We start from the raw sequence: 20,892 nt of genomic DNA, 5'->3' as shown, positions 1-20,892 counted from the left end.
TAATGGTGAAAGAATTCTTTCTCAAAACCCTGAGCAAGGCAAGGACATTTGCTTTCTTTTCTTGACTGTCATTCTCAGTTTAACCAGCAACGTGTAGCTGACGCTGAACACAAAATGAATAAATCATAAGCTTCTTTTATGCCCTCCAAAAAGGCAGCCTTAGAAGGGATAGCATATTCTTCAGATGATTGAGGCACTTGTGAATTTTGGAACTGACTTTTCTTTCAAATGCACTCTTTTTTTTCTTTTCTTTCTTTTTTTTTTTTTTTCTTTTTTTTTGTGGTGGTATCAGGGATTGAACTCAGGACCTTGCACTTGCCAGGCAAGCATTTATTCCACTGAGCTATCTCTCTGGCCCCCTCAAAAGTATTATTTGACAGTAGCCTCAGGAAGGTTTTCCATTGTTATGGACCAGACCCTGTGGTACACACTTCTTGTGTCTCTTCCTAAGGAACTATAATAATCTTAAGGATTTTAAAGTGGCAATCATAGATGTTTAAAGAAGCTAGGAGATCATTGAATGTGCAATTCAAATAGCTTGGATTCACGCTAGCCAGTATTGCTTCAGATTCTGGGCTTTTAACCAGTAACAGTGTCCTGAATTTCCTGCCCTCGATTGCCTTCAGCAAATGGCTTCAAGGATTTTGCTTATTTTTCTCTTTGGAAAGTGCTATATACCTTTCTGAAAGCCTAGTATGAGAATTGAAAGAAAGTTGAGTTTAAATTTAAAATCATTTTCTCCACTTACATCACTTTCCACAATTTCTTCTTTATTGTCCAAACCAAATGCCAATTGTCATCTTTAAAAGCCAAGAAGATGCCCATTACTGGATTTGAACTGGAAAGTTATCTTAAACATAAAAATTTGAAGAAATTAAATTATATGTAATGCTCTTAGGAGCTATCACAAGGCTATTATTCTCCAGGGTGGCACAATATGGACTTGCCTCTCTTCTGGGTTATTCCTTCATAGTTAGGTCTGTCACAACCATCTAGCTTATCTCTCGACCTTTGGAAGACTTAATATGAGCCACCGTAGGTCTGCTAAAATATTTGAGCTAAGTATCTAAAACTATAGTTTCAAAGAAATTCCTTCAGAAATGTGATACCTGGAAAAACTACCAGATGATAATAAAATCCTTTATATATCTGTGTATATGACTTAACAAGTATCCTACTTAATGTGCACATGGATAATTACCTGGCACCTGTAGTAAAACTATTATGGCCAACTACCTGGAATGTAAAATTTTAGTAATTTGGCAGAGATCCATCAGTGCATTTGCTATGGTGGGAGCCAGGCAGTAACACTGTTGTCTTGAAAGAAAAATGTGTGTGTGTGTGTGTGTGTGTGTGCGCGCGCGCGTGTGTGCGTGTGTGTGTGTGTGTGTGTGTGCGATCCACATAACAGGAGTACAAAGCAAATACAGACACAGAAGTCCTTCCCTTGTTTCTAATTTCCTTACTGCCCCCAAAGTGGCCATACGCGTTGGCCCTGATTCTCAGCCAGATTCGAAGGCACCCAGCCTATCCTCCCCACAGCACCGATCTTCTGGGCATGAAGGTCTGGCCGTCACCTCCAGGAGCTCTCTCCAGATGTCTGCCCGCGTTCCTGTTACATCGCTCTGCCGACTTGCAGCCTATTTTGCCTTTTTATAACCGTTAATGCACATTTCTATGTTCCAGCGACACTGCCATCTCCGGCCACTTCCAGCTCTCGTCCTCTCTGTTCTTTCATTATTCATGCAGGACTTGGAAGAGCGCATCCTCCCGGAAGTATTTGTTGCATGAGTGAAGAGTGCAGTCTATGACAAGTGCTTTATGAAACTAAGATTTTCACTGATGGATCTTCGTTGAGTGAGTGAAGAATCTATCAGGTTTAATGTCTAATCACAAGCAAATGCACTGTAGAAAATAAACCATTTTCTAAGAAAAAAATACGTATTTGCTTATACACTAATATAAGTCAGAAAAAATGCCATGTTCATTAATATATGCATATTTGAAAGATTTAAAGACTGACCTGAGTTGTGTTTCAAAGAAATAAATACGAAAATATGTGATTGTAATGATATATTTGCAGATAATTGACTAAAATTACCCCATTAGTGATAATTAAGCTTTTTTGATATATGATAATTAGTTTAGAAAAAAGCATAGACATGCTAGGTATTATATAATTTTTTTGGAATTAGAATTTTTTTTTCTATACTGGTGATCAAACTCAGGACGTTGACCTTGCCAGAGAGCCAGGCAATTATGCCTCTGAGCTATCTCTCCAGCCCTCACATTTGAAATTTGAAAACCTTCAATTTTCTATTTCTTGCAGTACAACTTTAACAGTTTATTTCTGAATAGTTCTGAAATTCATATGCTAGAATTCTATACACTACCATGAACCATCATTTCTGGCTGATTTTTTAAAGTGAAATACACTTAATATTCTCACTTGTATTATAAAAACAAAGTAAAAATAGCTTCATTCAGTGGACTGAGCACTTGATAAACTCCTAGATCTTAGTAAACAGTCGCAACCATGGGTTTTAAACTGACTTATCTCTAAGCAGTGTCAACACCAAACACAGTGTGTCCCTCTTTCTATTCCTCCTGGGTATCACTATCAGTAGGGGTGTGACTAAAAAAGACAGAGAATTATCTGTATCTCACTTATGAAAACTGCACCCATACCATAAATCATATATAACTACATGTTACATAGGCAAATTTAGAACACGTAACTTCATGTAACACTACTAAATGTGAAGTGCCTACAGAGACCTTTTTCTCATCTCTGGATCCATGAATTACAGCTTCGTATCAGGACCTGGAAAAATGTATTCACTCTCACTAATGTTCAGGAAAATGATATACTTTGTGTCAAGGACAGAGATTTTAAATTCATGAGCTGTGCAAAAGCTTTGAGAAACATTATTTCATGTAGTGATTCCTGAATATCAAAAAGCCAAGGACTAGTTTTCCTTTGATTTACATCTACAAACATATAAATGATATCCTCCATGATATTGGTTTCAAAATATTATAGATGGAGCATATCTGTTCTGTCTGGATGTATTTCTTTTCAGTAGTACTAGTTTCAGGAAGAAAAGCAAAACATGCTGAACTGATTGAACAGTAAGCTATGTCCTCTACCAATTGAAGCAGCCAATGAGCTAGACTTCATGTTCCTCCTGAAGCAGAGTTGCACTTTTACCAAGTTACTTATACAGTGAAACTCCAGTTCCCTTTAATAGGATGTTCTGAAGAACTCAAGTCTTTAACTGCAGAGGAAAATTCTACTGAGGGTGTTGATAAAGTTCATCATACCATTAGTGTAAAGTCACTGTTGTCGATAGGAAGCTTTGCCACAATAAGTTTTTCTAGAGTATCAAAAATCATCATTAAAATTATGCATGTAAGGTAATATGGTTTTAAATGACCAAGGATCCATCTTGAAACTGTTTTAAAGATGCTAAAGTATCTTAGAAAACTCAAGAATACAAAAGATGCTGGACCATACAAATAAACTATAAATAAGATCTCAAAACATTTTGCTATCTATCAATCATCTATCTGTCTTTCTCTGCCTTTCTATCATCTATCTATCTATCTATCTATCTATCTATCTATCTATCTATCTATCTGTCTGTCTGTTTTTGCTTACCTCTAAATTCACTGTTATTCATCCACTCCTCCCTCCCTCCCTCCCACCCCACAGTAGTTACAATTGGTCTAGAAAAGCACTTCCTTCTTCTTTTGGTGACTGGCCATGAAGCATAAAAGGGACACATGACCTAATAGAAGTTCTTTTACTCTGAAACTATGAGAGGCAAGTCCATGAAAGTCATGAGTAAATCTAACATTGTCAGGTTTAACAAATAAAAATATGAGACTCTTAGTAAATTTTCATTGCAAATAATAGTAAATAATCATCCATATAGTAATACTGAAAAGTATCCATTCTTCATAAGTAATCCAAGTGGAACTGGGTGTCCTGTATTTATAGAAAATGCTCTAGTTCCTTAATGATTTTCTAAGACATGAAAATTATAAAATTATCAGTTGCTAATAGACTTTCTGTGCAAAACAGCACTGATTTTCAACTTTAAAAAAATCATTTTACAGAATTCAAGATGGCAACATTTTCCTTAAAATGTTATATTTCTTTTTATGACATCAAAATAAGAAAGTTTTCTCAAGACAATTAAAACAGATTTCTTTTATTGGCATACCTATCTGAACTTTTAAAGGAATAGAAAATGTGGGATGCTTTAATATTCTCTAATATCTTTAAATATTTTCTTCTTTCCAACACTAAAGCATCAAATCCTAGAAGTTACTTAGACAAGATCTTAAAGAGTTTTTAATAAATTCATTCTGGAAGTCTATTCTTTAGGTAGATGAAAGAATCAAAATGATAATCCTTACAAAGAGAAAACCAGTCTATTGAGCAGAATGAATGCATAAATGTAAAACAAGAATGTAAGCTGAAAAGTCATTATGAAATACTGACAAGGGTTGTTTGTTGTTTGTATAACTCAACTTTAGTAATGATGTCAAACCTTCTCCCACTATGCATTTCCTCATATAATCCAATTTTACTAAGATTCCTATTAAGTCACTTTTTAGCGAAAGTCCTGCCCAGAGCTTGGCATGTGATCTTCAAGATGAAAACAATATCTGAGCATCTTTAGCAGCAATTAAATGGGATTAATCACAATTTCCCTTACTGTGTGTGTGTGTGTGTGTGTGTGTGTGTTTGTGTGTGTGTGTGTGCGCGCATTATGATTCTAGGGAGTAAATCTAGGACCTCATGGATGATAGGTGAGTGCTCTATCGTGGATCTGTATTCCTCACCTACCCCTTACTCATTATGATTTTAATATTTCTTTTTTAATAATGACCCAAACCCTATTACTTAGTTATCAGGGTTGAGCCCAATCTGCGTCCTTTACTGCAAGGTGACATTGCATTAACCACATATCCATGACAGTGGACCAACAAAGTTTGTCACATCATATTCAACAATTTTCATTGAATAATTTGTTTTTAATCATATTATTTTAGGGCTAAATTTTTTGTAAATAAGTACTAATTCTAATGGGTAAATTTATTGTTAATATTGATATGACAAATATTTATGCTGTAGAAATATAAAAAATATAATAGAAATGAAACTGGTCTCACTATTATTTTCAGCTAGAGGCTTTGTGGGTACATCTTTCAAAATTTCAGTAAATACACATTACCTAGGAGAAAATATTTCAAATTAGTCAGCATTAATAGATAAAGAAATAATGGTTATAATAATTTGTATAGGTTTTTGCTTAGCAGGCTTCAAATTTTATCCATTAAATACATGGCTGAAATTATGGTTATAAAAAAAATCAGAGTCAAAATTGAAGACAATATCACTTCTATATATTAATCATGAATATTGTTTGTATTTTAATGCTATACACTTAACTCTTGATTTGGAAAACACTTGCTGAAAATTAAATAATTTAAAAAGCAAATGGCTAGAAGAAGGCCAACCAAATAGTTCAGAGGAGTAAAGCACCTGCTTAGGCAGAGCTCAGGGACTGGGGTTCGATCCCCGGCATCACATCCTGTGCCAGCCCTGCCCCCAGGATGCACTGAGACAGTGATGGAGATGGCGTGTGGTGGTGCGCACCTGTAATGCCAGCGCTTAGGAGGCTGAAAACAGGCAGATCATTATGAGTCCAATCCACGTAGTGAGACCCTATGACCCTGTACACCATGTACACCCTGTACACCTTGTACTAAATACATAAAAAAAGGCTAGAAGGATAAGTTCAAGACATTTCTAAGAAAATGGATGCAACTTAAGACCATACCCTTAAGTGAAATGAACTGGACATGTGTGAATATCACATTGTTTCTATGGTGAGAAACCAAACTATAAATAATGACTAAAATGTGTAATAGATACTATGAAATAGGAATAAAACATTCAAATAGGGAGGGGAACAAGGGAGAGGGAAGACAGGAAGGAAAGAAGGGAAAAGTAAAAAAAATAAAGAAAAATGAAGGCAAACATGGAAGCATAAATTTTGTCAATGGAGAGAGAAAAGTTGTAGAAAATAGGGAAATGGAAAAACTCAAATTATATCACACATAGTGACAAATTCTCTATCATCAATGTGATCATTTTGTATGTCTATAATGTACCAATACAATCTGACTAAAATTCTAAAAACAAAGGACTTAGAATTACTGCTTTCAAAGAACCCCTAAAGATAAATGTTTAATGAATTAGGTACACAAGAAAAAACAAACATTAAGGCATTCTAAACATTCTAGTATCTAAGGGGATTTAGAAAAATGTGGCATCATATTAGTAAAAATGAAATTTGAATCAAAAATAGAAATGAATTAATCACCTTGGCTCAAGAAAGGTAATTAAGAATAAACTAGAGAGTAATGGTTCTGTAGATGTATGTTATCTCCCAAAATAATGATGCAGACAAAAATTTAATTTTGAAATTGTTAAAAACAAAAGAAAAAAATTCAGTGATTGGTAAGTGAGTTCCCCTCATTCATTTCACCATATGTTTTTGTTTTTGTTTTTGTATTTAGTACAGGGTCTACAGGGTCTCACTACATAGATAGAACTCACAGTGATCCACCTGTGTTCAGCCTCCTGAGAGCTGGGATTACAGGAGTGTGCCACCATGCCCAGTCTCAGTCATGTCTCAGTGCCCAGGGGTGAGACCGGCACAGTGTGCTGGGGATTGAACCCCAGCTGCTGTGTCTGCATAAGCAGGGGCATTAATCCACTGAGCTATCTGGTGGGCCCATTTTAGAATACTTTGACTGGTACAACCATCAAGCCATTTAGGCAATATACCCAGGTGATTACATAATCAAGGATCTCAGACCTACCTTCATGGTGCCTGAAAAAGAACTTGAATCTTAACAGTTGATCATGAGTGACTCATTTATGTCTTCAGCTCCTTCGATTTCATGGAATGAAAACCTCTAGCGTTAAGAGGTACAAACAGATGACATGGAACAGGGTACTGGGGTCCTCATGCTCTGTCATACAGATCAACACATTACAGTGCCTAGTTGGTCCATGTTTGCAAAACTCAGTTGCTCTAGCATCACACACCAGCAGCTTGGCTAAGTATTTCAGCCTTCCTTGGATGCAAAGATCAGCAATAGTGGTAAATGCAACTTCCAGGAGTAATTTTTCAAGAACTTTGTAAACATTCATATTAGCTCTCCTCTCCTCTCTGGATAGTTCATTGCTGAGAAGCCCCATCCAGACTTTGAGAGGTTATAGATTTCAGGACACTGCAGAATCATTAAACAAAAGATGATAAAAGTGACTTTCTTGCATACCCATATTGTAAAAATAAAATTGCATTGTGCCTAGTAAGTGAGACACAGAAATTGTAAAAATAGTTGGCCAGTGTAATTAATGGGTGGACAAAATGTAGTTCACCCATAAAGATGGTTTTCACGTAAATATGTCTAAGGACCCCTATGACTACGAGTGAAAATACGATTGTAAGCATAAACCCAACTGCTGTGAATTCAATATTATTATGGATAATGGCTTTTCAGGATAATACTGTATCATATACTGAATTATTAATGTTTTTGAACATAGATTGCATAATAAGAACCATTTCAATCACATCACATGCTTGATCTCCATTAATGAATAAACCCATGAGAAAGAAAACAGTAACATTACCGCTGTGTAGTTAAAAGGAAACTGGAGCCTTAAGCTACTGAATAACTTGCCAAACTCACTAATAATAAGTATATAGTAAAAACTAAATAAATTCACAAAGTTTGAGCATATTTCACACCCAAGCCAAAGGAATTAGCCATTTTATCATCCTGCAGCATGGAGACGTGGGCTGAAGTGACAGCCAGTGCAAGAAGAATCTAAAATCAGCTCCGGTACTAACACATGCTGTGAAATCCTAAGCAAAATATTTCATATATATTGCCTTTTACTGTCCCTTAGTATGGTAATTGTTTTGAAAGACCTATCCAGACTTTAAAAGTTTAAAACTTTTCAGAGACTATTCATCTTCTGTATTAACTTCCTGTGCCTATGTACTTAGTTTTTAAAATACTAAGTTCTTTCTTAAAATTCTACCTTTGTGACATTGAGATGAGAAATTTGAACAGGTATCTGTCTGTGTTTCTTGTTCAGAACTTTGCTGAGATAATCCTTATGAGATATCCCTTATTGCTAGATATTCCTAGCAATAGCATGTCTAGTGTGGCGTAATTAGATAAATGACTTGTGTTGTAAACAGGTCATATACATAAATGTATATATTCCATAAACATGCCATAAAAATATATCATTTAAATATCATTCCACAAAGATCTGCACATAATTTATATGACATGTATTGCATTTGATAATTTTGTCCTGATTTTTATGTTGTATCCTAATGCCTAAAATGCCCTTTATTTAGTTTTTAATAGTTCTTAATGGCAGAAGTTAATGCTATACTCTGCATTAAATCTTAGAGTTTATTGATTTAGTAGATAGATGCTTGCACTTTTAATATTCCTTTCCCTCTCTCCCTACCCTCGAGCCTCTGATGAATACTATTTTACTCTGTGCTTACATAGATTTAACTTTCTGGATTCTAACTGTGGATGCACTCAAGCAATATTACCTAGCTCATTTCTATGACTAAATGATATTACAGTGTGTGTGAAAGGCTTCTTTGTCCATTTATTCATCAGCAGAAATATTAGCTCTGTGAATAATGATGAAATAAACCTGGGTGAGGCTGCAGGAATGGAATTGAGACTCTACTTTGATTTACTTTGGGAATATACACCTAGAAAGCGATTTCTGGGTAATAAAGAAGTTCTATTTTTAACTTCTTGTAGACACCACTCTACTACTCATACAGCTTTAGATTGCCACCAACATTTTACAATTGCTGGCTTTCCTCACACCTGCACCAGCACTTTTAAATACTTTTTGTGATAATTACTTTGACACATGTGAGGTGATACATTGTCACTGTTTTGACATGTGTTTTTCTAATTATCAAGGACAGTTTGCCATTTTGGATTCACCTAGTGATCTTTTCTATGTTTTTAAATGTCTTTTCAGATCCTTTGTACATTTTAAAATTAGATCATATGCCTTGATTTGTTTGAATTCCACCTATATTAGATTTCAACTTTTTCTTGGTTATATGGTTTGCAAACACTTTGTTCCTTTCATTTTGTTGATAGTTTCTTTTGGCATGCAGTAGATTTTTACTTTAATGTATGAGGTCCTTTTTTTCACATTTATTCCCCGTGATTTGGAACATATCCCCAAATAAAATCATTTATAAGAAAAAAAAATGAAAATGTTAAGTGACCCACCCAAAGTCATTGAATTACAAAATGTCTAATCTCTAACTAAAAATGATCACTAACTTAAAGCCTAGACATTTACCTCAAATGTGTTGCTAGGAAAGAGACATGCGTTAATTTCTGTTTCCAGTTCAAAATGTATTAATCTCACAAGGAATTCCCTTCACTGTCCTACACTCATTCTCAAAAATACATACCACAAAGATCTGCAACATTTTTCTTAAAACACTTTAAATACAGCATGGTGTTTTAGAAATATATTTTCTTTTGGCTATGATTATTGCTTATGACTTTAACGAATATTCACCTTTTTTGCTAAAAGGGTATGCTATCTGTTTAATGTATGCTCTTAAATTTGGTGATTAAAAATGTACAGAGATAAAAAGATAATCCTACCAAATGCTCTTGGCAGCTTTCTCGTTATAAAAGAACTGACGTCTTTATTCTCCTGCATTTTGTTGAGTCATCATCATTGGCTGAGCAAACTGAGACAGCCCTGTCCGGGTCCAGATGGTGAAGAGAAATCCTGGCAGACTCGGCCATCAGTAATGTGACCCCAAGAATTTAAACTTTACTCCTCTAAACATGTGGAACATCACAGATCTTCCCCTTACTGAGGTACCACTTGGAAAATAGCAGCTGTTCCTATAAAGTTATTTTATTCTCTTTTGCAACATGATAAAATTTGATTCTTAGACAATTAGTGGAAATGTCATTTCACATAATTTTTTTGCCTTAACTGGTACAGAAATAAAACTTCTGCCTCAATTATTAACAATAGTAATGCAATTGTATATTTTTTTAAATAATTAAAGATATTGGAGTACCTGTGGGCTGCTTTATGCTTCTTTGAAATAATTTCCTTAGTACATTTAGGTCCTATATGTCATTCTGTTGTCAGACTTTGAGGTACAAATCTGAATGTTCAATAATAGCAAAGACAAAAAATAAAAACAAAAACCACAATACTTGGGAGACAGAAGTTAGTGGAAAGAAATAGGTTTAGCCAAAGTCAGGCTTAAAGAACATAGGGAGGTTTTCTTTTTGGGTCTCATATTTGCAAATGGGTTCAAAGGTCTGAGCCTATTTTATGGGAGAAAAAAAGCCAGGCAGTGAACAAATCAGCATGAAATCCTCCTGCTGAGCAGGGTGTTTCCTCCTCAGAAAAATAGGTTAAGTTGTATTCCTTACTTCAGGGAAACTATCTTGACTTTAGCCTCTTTACCTCCACCTACCATAAGCACATGTGTTTTCTTCTCCAAATATATCATTTACTACCCTCTCTAAATTGAATACAAACCCCTCTGCCCTTCATGCCTATAAAGGCAATATATAAACTTCAATCAATGGCCCTCCGAGCTTATATTTTGTTTAGATCCCTTGCATTTGCATGTATTAATGCCTTATGCATTTTTCCTGTTGAATAGTATAGCTCATTCCACGATAATTTAGAGAGCAGACAGAAATTGCCATATTCATGAAGAAGCAAGCAACTATATTCTAACAAACAGATAAAGAAATTAAACCTCTACACAGATCTTACTGAGCTTGGTCCCTTGATTTAAAAATGCCAGGCACACACACAAACAAAAGTCTCCTTTGACATCCTTCTAGCCTACCTCAAAAAAAAAAAAAAAAAAAAAAAGTGGATGATTTCAAAGTAGTAACTGGACAGCAAGGGTGAATCTACAGTGCTTAGCAACTCTAACACATGCTGAAAACATGCAGTATCGATTTCAAGTGCTTTCATTACTGACCGGCGCTGAGAAAAGACAAGACGGGGACTCCTTCTTTGTCTTTAGATTTCTTTATTCTCTGGCCTTCCTCCTCCCCCTCTCCTAACCCCCCTTCTTATATTCCCCCCCCCCGGACCTATCAGAGGGAGCCAAGTATATCGTCCGACACAGGCAATAGGCCAACAGCCAGTTGGCTCGCAGGGCTGTGCGAACCAATCAAATCTTGCCAGCAGGGACCAGGGCTATGCAGGAAACAAGACTTGTAGCAGAAGCTCCAGCGGGAGGGGCAAGGCTGAGGAGCAGGGCACCCGCGCCCGACACATTACACACACATAAAGATAAGTATGTAAGAAGAAAATATCATAATCTGAGTGGTTAGAGTAAGTAACCCATTATATCTGTATGTCAAAATATCACTTCTGGATCAGAAAATTTGGGACACAACTGAGTTACATGATGTTACAGTGTAGGTTCTTCTATGTCCTGAGTCTTCACTGACCTTGAAAGGCAAGGGTCAAAATGTTGGTTGTCCTTGCAGCCCTCCTATTTCTCTAATTTTGGGTCTGCAAACTTAGGTTGTTAACCCTCCAGAACAGAAGCTTATTATTACCCTACAACATATGCAGTTGCTTTTAACTTCACTATCTGTCTGAATATCAAACATTTTAGGCATAACATGGAACAGGTATTTTCCATCAAGTATTGATACGTTAAACTTTAAGTCCCTACAGATTGTGGAGATAAAATTTTTTTAAGTGAAAAATACTTAAAGAATATAAATAAACAATTACATATTTTACACAGAAATTTAGAAATCTAACCTTATACAGCATTGTAGCAGGACAGTCCCGTGACATTTTTTTCTCTTGTGTCTTTTTTTCATTTATTACCCTTTTTAAAAAAAAGAAACAAAAACCTTTTACTTGAGAGACAGTCTGGTAACAATCGGTATGCCATGACAAGAAATACTTATTTAGAAGGCCAGAATGAGAGGCATTCCAAGTGTGACCCTTGCATTACACATTGCTATCTTCACTTGATCTTACCCAAAAGGTTGAGAAGCGATCACATTGCTATCTTCAGTGCAGCTGCTTGCTTCACAGGTATCAGCATGTGTAGTCACTCTCAGGGTAAGAATCCTACCAATTAACTGCTAACCACTAAGAGGATAGCAATGTACAATGTATTAATTATTCAAATTGTCCTATTAATCACTTTTGAAAGTGTCACTGCCTTTTGTTTCTCAATAAAATATTTTTTAAAAAAATTACTTCTTAAATATATAAAATAAAAAAGCTAAAAAAAATCCACATTGCTGCCTAAATAAAAAAGAAAGCAAAAGTTATCTGAAATATTTTTGAGGTCCTATTTGAAGATTCTTCCCACAGAATTTACAGCCCATGATAAAGATGTTGAAGACAGTTTAATTGCCATCAATAGAGTCTAAAGCATTTATATGATGTGGAATATTTTTAAAAGCATGTTTCTGGGATATTTTCTCTTATCATCTATTAAGCTTACTTCAATGTCAAACTTGAAAGTCACAAATAACATATGATCAAGAATAAAATTGCAAAAATCATGATAAGAACTCAAAAGCATCATTGCAATATAATATAAAACATCGTGTGTGTTGTATGCCCAAAAGAAAGATTTTCTTTCATATTCTTAGAATTTTAATAGTCATATGAAAGCAAACCTTACAAGACAGAAAAAGCACAGAAAATTATTTCATTCTATTCTGATAGAAAAGCCTTCATAAAGTAATAAAAATACAATGTATGGGCAAACCCATGTATGCTGTACGCTGGCTTTGATGGAGATGTAGATAGCTGTGGAACAAACTAGACCAAAAACTGATCTAAAGATAATAAGCAGGGAAATCACAGACGGCATTATTGTTTAGATTCTTTTCTGTGACCAAGTGTTTTCGGAAATAAGGTCTTCTAACCTGCTGCTTCTAACCTTGAAAGCTGCTCATTCAAAAGCAAGAAAATGGAAAGTAAAAAAGAACTTCCTCTTTCTCCAGTTTTCTCAAGTGTCAAGGTGTTGCATTCAGGGTTTTCTTTCTTTCTTTCTTTCTTTCTTTCTTTCTTTCTTTCTTCTTTCTTTCTTTCTTTCTTTCTTTCTTTCAACATTGACTGATTGATTTAGTACAGGGTCTCATTATGCAGCTTAGATTCCTACTGATCCTCCTGTCTCAGCCTCCCCAGCCTTGGGATTATAGGTGTGTGCCACCATGCCTGGTCTCAGTGGCCAGCTCAGCGTGGGGCATGCATGGCATGCAGTACTGGGTATTGAACCCTGGTCCTTGCACTTGCCAGGAAGGTGCTTAGACTGCTATCTCCCCAGCCCAGGGTGATATTTCTTGACCCCTGACAATGCCAAGAAATAGGCAACATGCTCCATATATATTATATTATATAGCTCAGCCACTTGTAGATTTCTAGTATGCTTTGTATAAGATTGTTCTCTCAAGAATATCCAAGTTGAGCCTACTTCTTTCACCGTCCTCTTCCTTGTATCTGTTAGCTACCTGTCTAAACCCTAGTTTCTCGTTAGATGGCAATAACTGTCTAAGAAAATTGGACACACACATACAACATTGCATCTACTTCTCTTGGATTACACATTTCAGACTCCATCCAAAATCTATGTATTTGAAATTTCCTGAGCTACAGAATCAACTCAAAAAGTTTTGTATGGTCTTATTTTCAGTGAATTTAGAGAACCACTGGACAACACTGGAAATTTTGTGGTGGCATGTACCTGTAATCCCAGCTACTTGCAAAGATAAGGCAGAAGACTATACACTTGAGGCAAGCCTACACAACACAGCAAGGCACTGTCACAAAATATGATTAAAATTAAAATCCTAGAGGTGTAGTTCAACGATAAAGCATATGCCTAACGTGTGGTAGGAGTGAGTTCAATCCTTGGAAACACACATAATTTTTATATAGGATAATAGCCTGATTTCAAGGAAAAAAAATGAATAATACTGTAATAACGAAGTAAGTATTAAAAACAATGCACTGGAATATTTGAAGTCAGAAGAATTTTCTGAGTTTGCAATTTTGAATTTATGAGATTTAATGTATCCAGGGTTTGTCTGTTAAACTGTTAAACTGTCCATCTGTTAAACTCCAAAGGCTATGAAAATTAACTCTTTCAGGAAACTAGCTATGCTGTCATTATAAACTCTTTGATTAATGATTATCAATTAGCCCTTTGTAGAGTTATATAGGATAACAGCCTGATTTCATTTGTAGATCAAAAGTTGTCACATCATCTTTAAAGTACAAACAGCAAAATATCTCTCTTCATGTCTGAGTTCATGATTTAAAGCTAATTTTATTTTTTTTAAAAAAAAGAACACAATTTCCAACTGAAAACCCCTATTGCACCAGCACTTTCCTAAGAAACCACAAGCTTCTCTGAATGTGTAGTAGGTAAAACTGTAGAGAGCAGCACCAAGGTTTTGTCTCCATGGGTCAGTAAGTGTTACAGAAAAGAAAGCAGAGTGAGATTTAGCCCTGTTGACAATAGGAACTGGTGGTCTTAAGATTTATGGAGGGAAGTGGAAAATCCTTCAGACTGTAATCAATAGCTAATGGCTGCAAAGCAGGGGCTTTGTGTGCTCAGTTTGAAAAGACAAATTGTTCTTTTATTGACAGCCATTCTTTGCTGTCTACTGTTGGAATCACTGAGGCTTCCAAAGTAGCAGGAAAAATATATTCATCTGAAGGGAAAAAATCAAAAGTTACAAATATTTATCTTCTAAAAACATGCTCATAAAAACATTTAAAAATTATGTTTTTTCACAAGAGGTTAATTTCAAAATGGTAAGTCTTTTGGTAAGGTTGTAGCAGCATGACATTAATTTTCATAGAACTATCCTTTAGCTTTCTTTAAACTCCTCTATTTTTAAGCATTTTTTTTTTGTTTATTTTAGAAGTTAAGGAGATACTGAGAGGTCAGGATTTTTCATACCAGCACAAACTTGGTAGTAAAAGTACTCATTTGTAAATTTAAGTTGTGTAAACTTAAGACGTTGCTTTAAGTCAATACAGAATATCACACCAGGCCTCCTTGGACAAAGTCTGATAGGCCCTGATCATGCTCCTCTCTTTCTAAAATAAAAACAAAATGGATTTCATCTTAATTCATGACCTCATATTTAGGCTTTTCTATAGCATCTCAGTCCATCTTTGGTATACATTATAAATGGCCCACATATCACCTTATTTTCATGTGTTAGGTCACACATCTCTCAGGATTTATGTTCAAGTTCTGTGAAAATAAGGAAGAAATTTCTTTTTTTTTCCATAACAAGAATGTATTGTTACACAAACCTACAGCTTTTCAACAGTAAAGAGACTTGTCTGTGGCTGGAGAAGCAGGCAGGGCATGGTGGCCTTCCAGGAACGCAGTTACTGACTCTGCTCAATGGATGTGGAGATGCCGATCTTTTCTGAAAGCTCAACCACATTAACTTCAAGTCGGTCTTGAACATCGTTAGGTATTTTGGCATCATTCTCATCGGACATGAAAGTGATGGCCAGGCCTTTGGTGCCAAAGCGACCTGCACAGGCAACCCGGTGCAGGCGAGTGTCTGAGTCTTGGGGCATGATGGTTGAAGACAATGTTGACATGTTCAATGTCCTTCCCTCATCCAAACAGATTAGTGGCCACCATGATCCACTGCTGGAAGTCCTTGAACTTCTGGTATCGTGATAGGTGCTCCTCCTGTGCCATGCCACGTGAATGGGGATGGCCAGGAGGTTCTGCTCCACCAGGACCTGGGCATGAGCCATGCAATGCTGCACCAACTTCACAAAGATCACTCCCTGGTTAAATTCTACTACATCCAGGAGGTTGAAGAGTTTGTGGTTCTTTTCACTGTCCTGGAGCTTCACGTTGTACTGTTGCAGGCTGTGCAGCGTGAGCTTGGACTCACCATCTACAAACACCTCCATGGGATCCTTCATGAACTTCCTGCAGACTGGAGGCAGAAATATCTTGAGTGACTTAGTAAAACAGTCTTTCCCAAGGCAAAGTATTCAAACAAATGAGAGAAAGTGTGTCATCTTTACAATATTTTAATGGAAAAACTTTATTGTTCTGTAGTTAAAATATGCATGGTTCCAAGGATAATTTGATACTACAATACCATCCTCATTAAAGCATGCCATACAATAGTATAAAACTGAAATTGAAAGCCTCATATGAAATATGTCATCAATAGTCATAAAACCCATACTTCATTTTTATTAAGCAGAAAGTTTTGATTGTGTCTTTTCTTCTGAGATTGAAACTCAAACTAATAAACACACTTATGATAGCTAGCAAATTTGTCCTCGAAAGCCATAACCATGGGAAAGTAGATGGCAGCGAAGACAGTAAAGATAACATCAAAGCAGAGATACACACACACTATGAATTACTTAGTGCCTAATGAATTCTTCAGGAAAAACGCATGGCAGATGACATGGTTCAGAGAGAATAGATCACATAGGACATGCAATATGCTTCTTCAATGATGTTCTTCACCAAGAAGAACATGGAATGACAATAAGCTCCACCCTGGAAAAAAAAACTGAGATTACATCAACTTTCTTGATACCTAATGCTTATTGATTACACAAATTTTAACTGCACAATTGCTTTATGTACCACTGGGAAATACACAGATGTAGGTAGGACTCTGGATGGACTTGGGAAGATTTAAAAGGCAAAACAGAAGGGAAAGGAGAAGTAAAACAGATGAGGATGCACTATGTTTAGATAGCAGCTCCCCACAATGAAGCTCTTTATTATGATTCACAAATATATACCAATACAAAAGATTTTAAAAGAATTTCCGCCTGCTGCACTATCTGTGTAGCCTAAAGCCAAACACTAAATTAACACAAGCCCTATTATGATTATAAATTGCTATGCTATATGTTTGCTTTAAGAATTAAATGGAATAATTTATATAAGTCTCCTTGTATTGCATCTGATACTAAATAAACATTAGATCTTGGGTGATCTTTACTAGTCCCCAGAAATACACAGCAACTTTTCCCCCAGAAGCAAAGAAGATGGTGTATTCCCCTTGCCTTACTAGTCAGCTTCACTGTGTGATAAAGAATCATTAATGTACCAAAAGTTTTAACCAACAATTTAAAAAACAAAACTTCATTTTTTGCATACCAAAATTATAGCATTCTTAAAACCTATGACCCTAAATATTAGATCCATATTTCACATAAACTCAATGTGTAACTGTAAGGCTTAGTTTGAACATGACTCTCCCAGTACCCCACCTGTCTGCCAGCAGAGGCATTGATCTTAGCTGAGCACTGGGGAGCTCAGCAAGCACGAGATTTCCAAAGACATTTAAGACAGAGAATAGAGGCTGGGGAACATGGCTCAGGGGCCCAGGGCTTCCCAGCAAGGCAGGAGCTAGGGAGTTGGATTCCCAGTATAAAAGAAATAAGTGGGGGCAGGGAGCATGGAATCTTCCAAGACACCCAGCTTAATTTTTTCTCTCTCTTTTTTAATTTTTGTAACTTTTTTTGACCAATTTGGCATGCCCTTATCCGGTTTTCTGAACAGCAACTTCAAAGACAATAATATGCATTATAACAACCATTGCTGAATTCCTATTGTATTAATGAAATTCTGTATCCTTTCCAATGACTTTCCCCCTTTTTTTGTTTTCACTATTTTTAATTTCTTTAAAAAGTAAAACAAGGGCCAGCCAAATAGCTCAGCAGATTAAAGTGCCTGCATGTAGGTGCAGGGGCCAGGGGTCAGATCCCCAGGCCTGTGGTGCCAGCCCCACCCCAGTGGCACATGGAGAAGGCAGTTGAGACTGGGCGAGGTGGCACATGCCTGTAACCCCAGCACTTGGGAGGCTGTAAACAGAAGAATCACTATGAGTCCCACCTAGCAGTGAGACCCTGAACACCCTCTAGACCTTCTTTAAAATATGAAAAAAAATACAAAATTAAATTAAAAATACCCACCCAGACATGTGAAGACACCCAAACATTTACAGCAAACACCTCAATGATTTTGCCCACCGAGACACCAAACATTCAGCAGATTTTCACCACTGATGTTTGCTAAGATCCTTCTGACTTTTGTCCCTTGCCTTGATTTAATCCCTATTTTAAGAAGCCCACTTCCCTTTGTCCCCTATAGATTACCATCTCACCCTCTACCTACCTGCTCACAGGTGCAATACCTTCCACACCATGTAGCTCTTACACTAGCCACATGGTCTTGGCTGGTCTCGGCCTCACGCAGTTCCTTGCAGTACCATAAGAAATAAATTTTGATTGTGTTTCACCAGATACTGGCATGAAAGTTGACTTTTTTTTTTTTTTTTTTTTTTTTTGGCAGAACCACGGATTGAACTCAGACCCTTGCGCTTGCCAGGGAAGCACTTATTCCACTGAGCCAGCTCTCCGGCCCTGAAAGTTGGCTTATTACCACAAATAAAACATAAGATATGAGAGGTATACCTTATGTCTTATTCTTCTAAATGTGTACCATTTCTAATGTCTTATCAGTTATTATTATACTCTCTTTAAAACAAATTAAAAATAAAAAGTAAAAAGGACAAGAAAAAGGTTAAGGTTTATTGAAAGGAAGAGTTAATGTTTAATTATATGGCCAATTTTGCGTTCCTATATCTGGTAATCTGAGCAACAAATTTGATTATAACAATATGTAATATAACAACCATTGTTAATTTTCTATTTCTTTGTATATTTTATTACAAGGTCTATAGGGTGTTACTGCATAGATCAGACTCGTAGTGATCCTCTTGTTTACAGCCTCCCAAGTACTGGGATTATAAGCATGTACCACCATGCCCACCCTCAATCACTGTCTCAATGTGTCCCGAGGGCAGGGCCAGCACAGCAGGCCTGGGAATCGAAGCCCCAGCCCCTGCATCTGCCTAAGAAGGTGCTTTAATCCGCTGAGGTATTTTGCTGGCCATCTCTGTTGCTTTTTTGAAATACTAACCACTTGTGTTGTATGTTGCTTTGTTTCTGTCTTTGTGCAGTTATTTGTTTTTGCTTTTCTTTGTTTTTATTCTTTGAAATAAAATACAACAAAATAAATACAAATAAAATAAAAAAGCATAAAATATATGGCACTGGATAAAAATATTTTTTCCCACTAGAAGCAGAAAAATTGAAATTGTAGAGGGCATAGGGAAGGTGTCACCAAATGCAAATTACAAGATAGATCATAGCACTGATGATCGTGTTCCTTTATGGGTCAAGTTGGCAGTTGAGTGATAGTAGGGTATATTGGGCTGGCATTTGTATCATTTGAAAAGACACAGCAAGAACTGATACTCTCAGAAATGTGTTACTGAATTTATGCATTGAAAGAGATGAGAATACAGAAATGCATTCTCTATAAAGGGCATGCTTATAGCAGATGAAACCTACCATCGAGAAAACACAGCCCATCAGAAAGCCACATGTGCACAGTACTTGATTGGACATTTTTTGATAAAGAAGAGTCGTGGTTTGTAATGAACACAGTGCTCTGCCTTCACTCCCTGTACAAAACAGGGTGCTGTCAAATTATAAACAGAACAGGCAAGCTAAGCGTCAGAGTAAAAAGTAGTAACTAAAAAGCATATAGGCTGAGCAGAATTTTAACAGTCCCATAGTGTGACTCTTAATTCAGAAAGGAGAGAGATGAAGTGAACCTGACAGCACAACTTTAGCCTTACAGAGCTCACTGATTCCTAAGTAGAAAAGGGTCAAGATGGGCCTTGTAATATACGATTACAATGAGGCAGAGATGGCAAACGCTTTCTCTAGGTCGCAGGGTCGGGGTGGAGTTGTCCCCAAGGCTGAGAAGCTCTAATCCTCAGGTTTAGAATGACACAAATTAGAATCAAAAGCAGAAGAGGATGGACAGGAATGGAGCAAAGTTTAAGTAATCCGTCTTCTACTGTCAAATGGGGATACAGTTCCTTCTCCCAGGAAAGATGTGCAACCTTTTCAAAGTGTTGCCAACCAGGAGCCCACATGATTGTGCCAGCAGATGACTGAGGTGTGTGATGTCTACAGAGCTGACCTTGACTACTCAGCACACAGCCCCACACAGCAAAAGCGGTTATGCACTGTGAGTCAGGCATTGTAAGCTGAATCTGTCACATGCAGTTTGGGCCAAGGTCTCAAGCTGAGCAAAACTCGCTGAGGTGAATTATATCCCAGGAAGAGGTCAAGGCTCCATTGAGAAGGCAGGCCTTTCTTCAGAAAGCACAGGATTTGAGCAACCCCAAACTGCTATTAGCACTCTGCACAACTGGGAATATGAAATGTGTGGGTGAGATACTCTAAAAGAAAGGTGAACTAGATAATTAAAGCCTTTTAACAGGGACCCTAGAGTGGCTATCAGAGGCAGAAAAATGCACCCCCAAGAGGCTCCCATCTTCCCACCTGAAGCCTCTAAATATGTTAGGTTACACGTCAAGGAGGAAGAAATGGTGTAAGAGAAATTAAGGATAAAAATGGAATTAAATGTGCTTATCGGAGACGACCCAGGCCGCGGGATCCTGAACAGACCCGGAGCGCAGGCCCGGCGGGTGAGTGAGACGACCCAGGGCCGGGTGGGATCCTGAATAGACCCAGAGCGCAGGCCCAGCACAGAACCCTTCAGCAGAACTCCCTACAAAGAGGCTAGAGGCAAGACCCACCCAGCTGATACAGGAGCAGAACATATTGCCAGAGAGACACAAAGGGTTCAACTCTAACGCCTG

The 20,892-nt window shown here is 36.9% G+C and overlaps 1 pseudogene; it reads right to left on the bottom strand.

The window, feature by feature from the left end:
* Positions 1–15,541: 15,541 nt before the first annotated feature.
* The window catches only part of LOC101562364, a 107,577-nt pseudogene continuing 102,226 nt past the window's right edge, over positions 15,542–20,892 (bottom strand).

The sequence above is a fragment of the Octodon degus genome, unplaced genomic scaffold, assembly GCF_000260255.1.
Source record: "Octodon degus isolate 3935 unplaced genomic scaffold, OctDeg1.0 scaffold00005, whole genome shotgun sequence".
Taxonomy (NCBI): Eukaryota; Metazoa; Chordata; class Mammalia; order Rodentia; family Octodontidae; genus Octodon; species Octodon degus.
The sequence above is the reverse complement of the archived record's forward strand: the minus strand, read 5'-3'. Positions and strand labels throughout refer to the sequence as shown.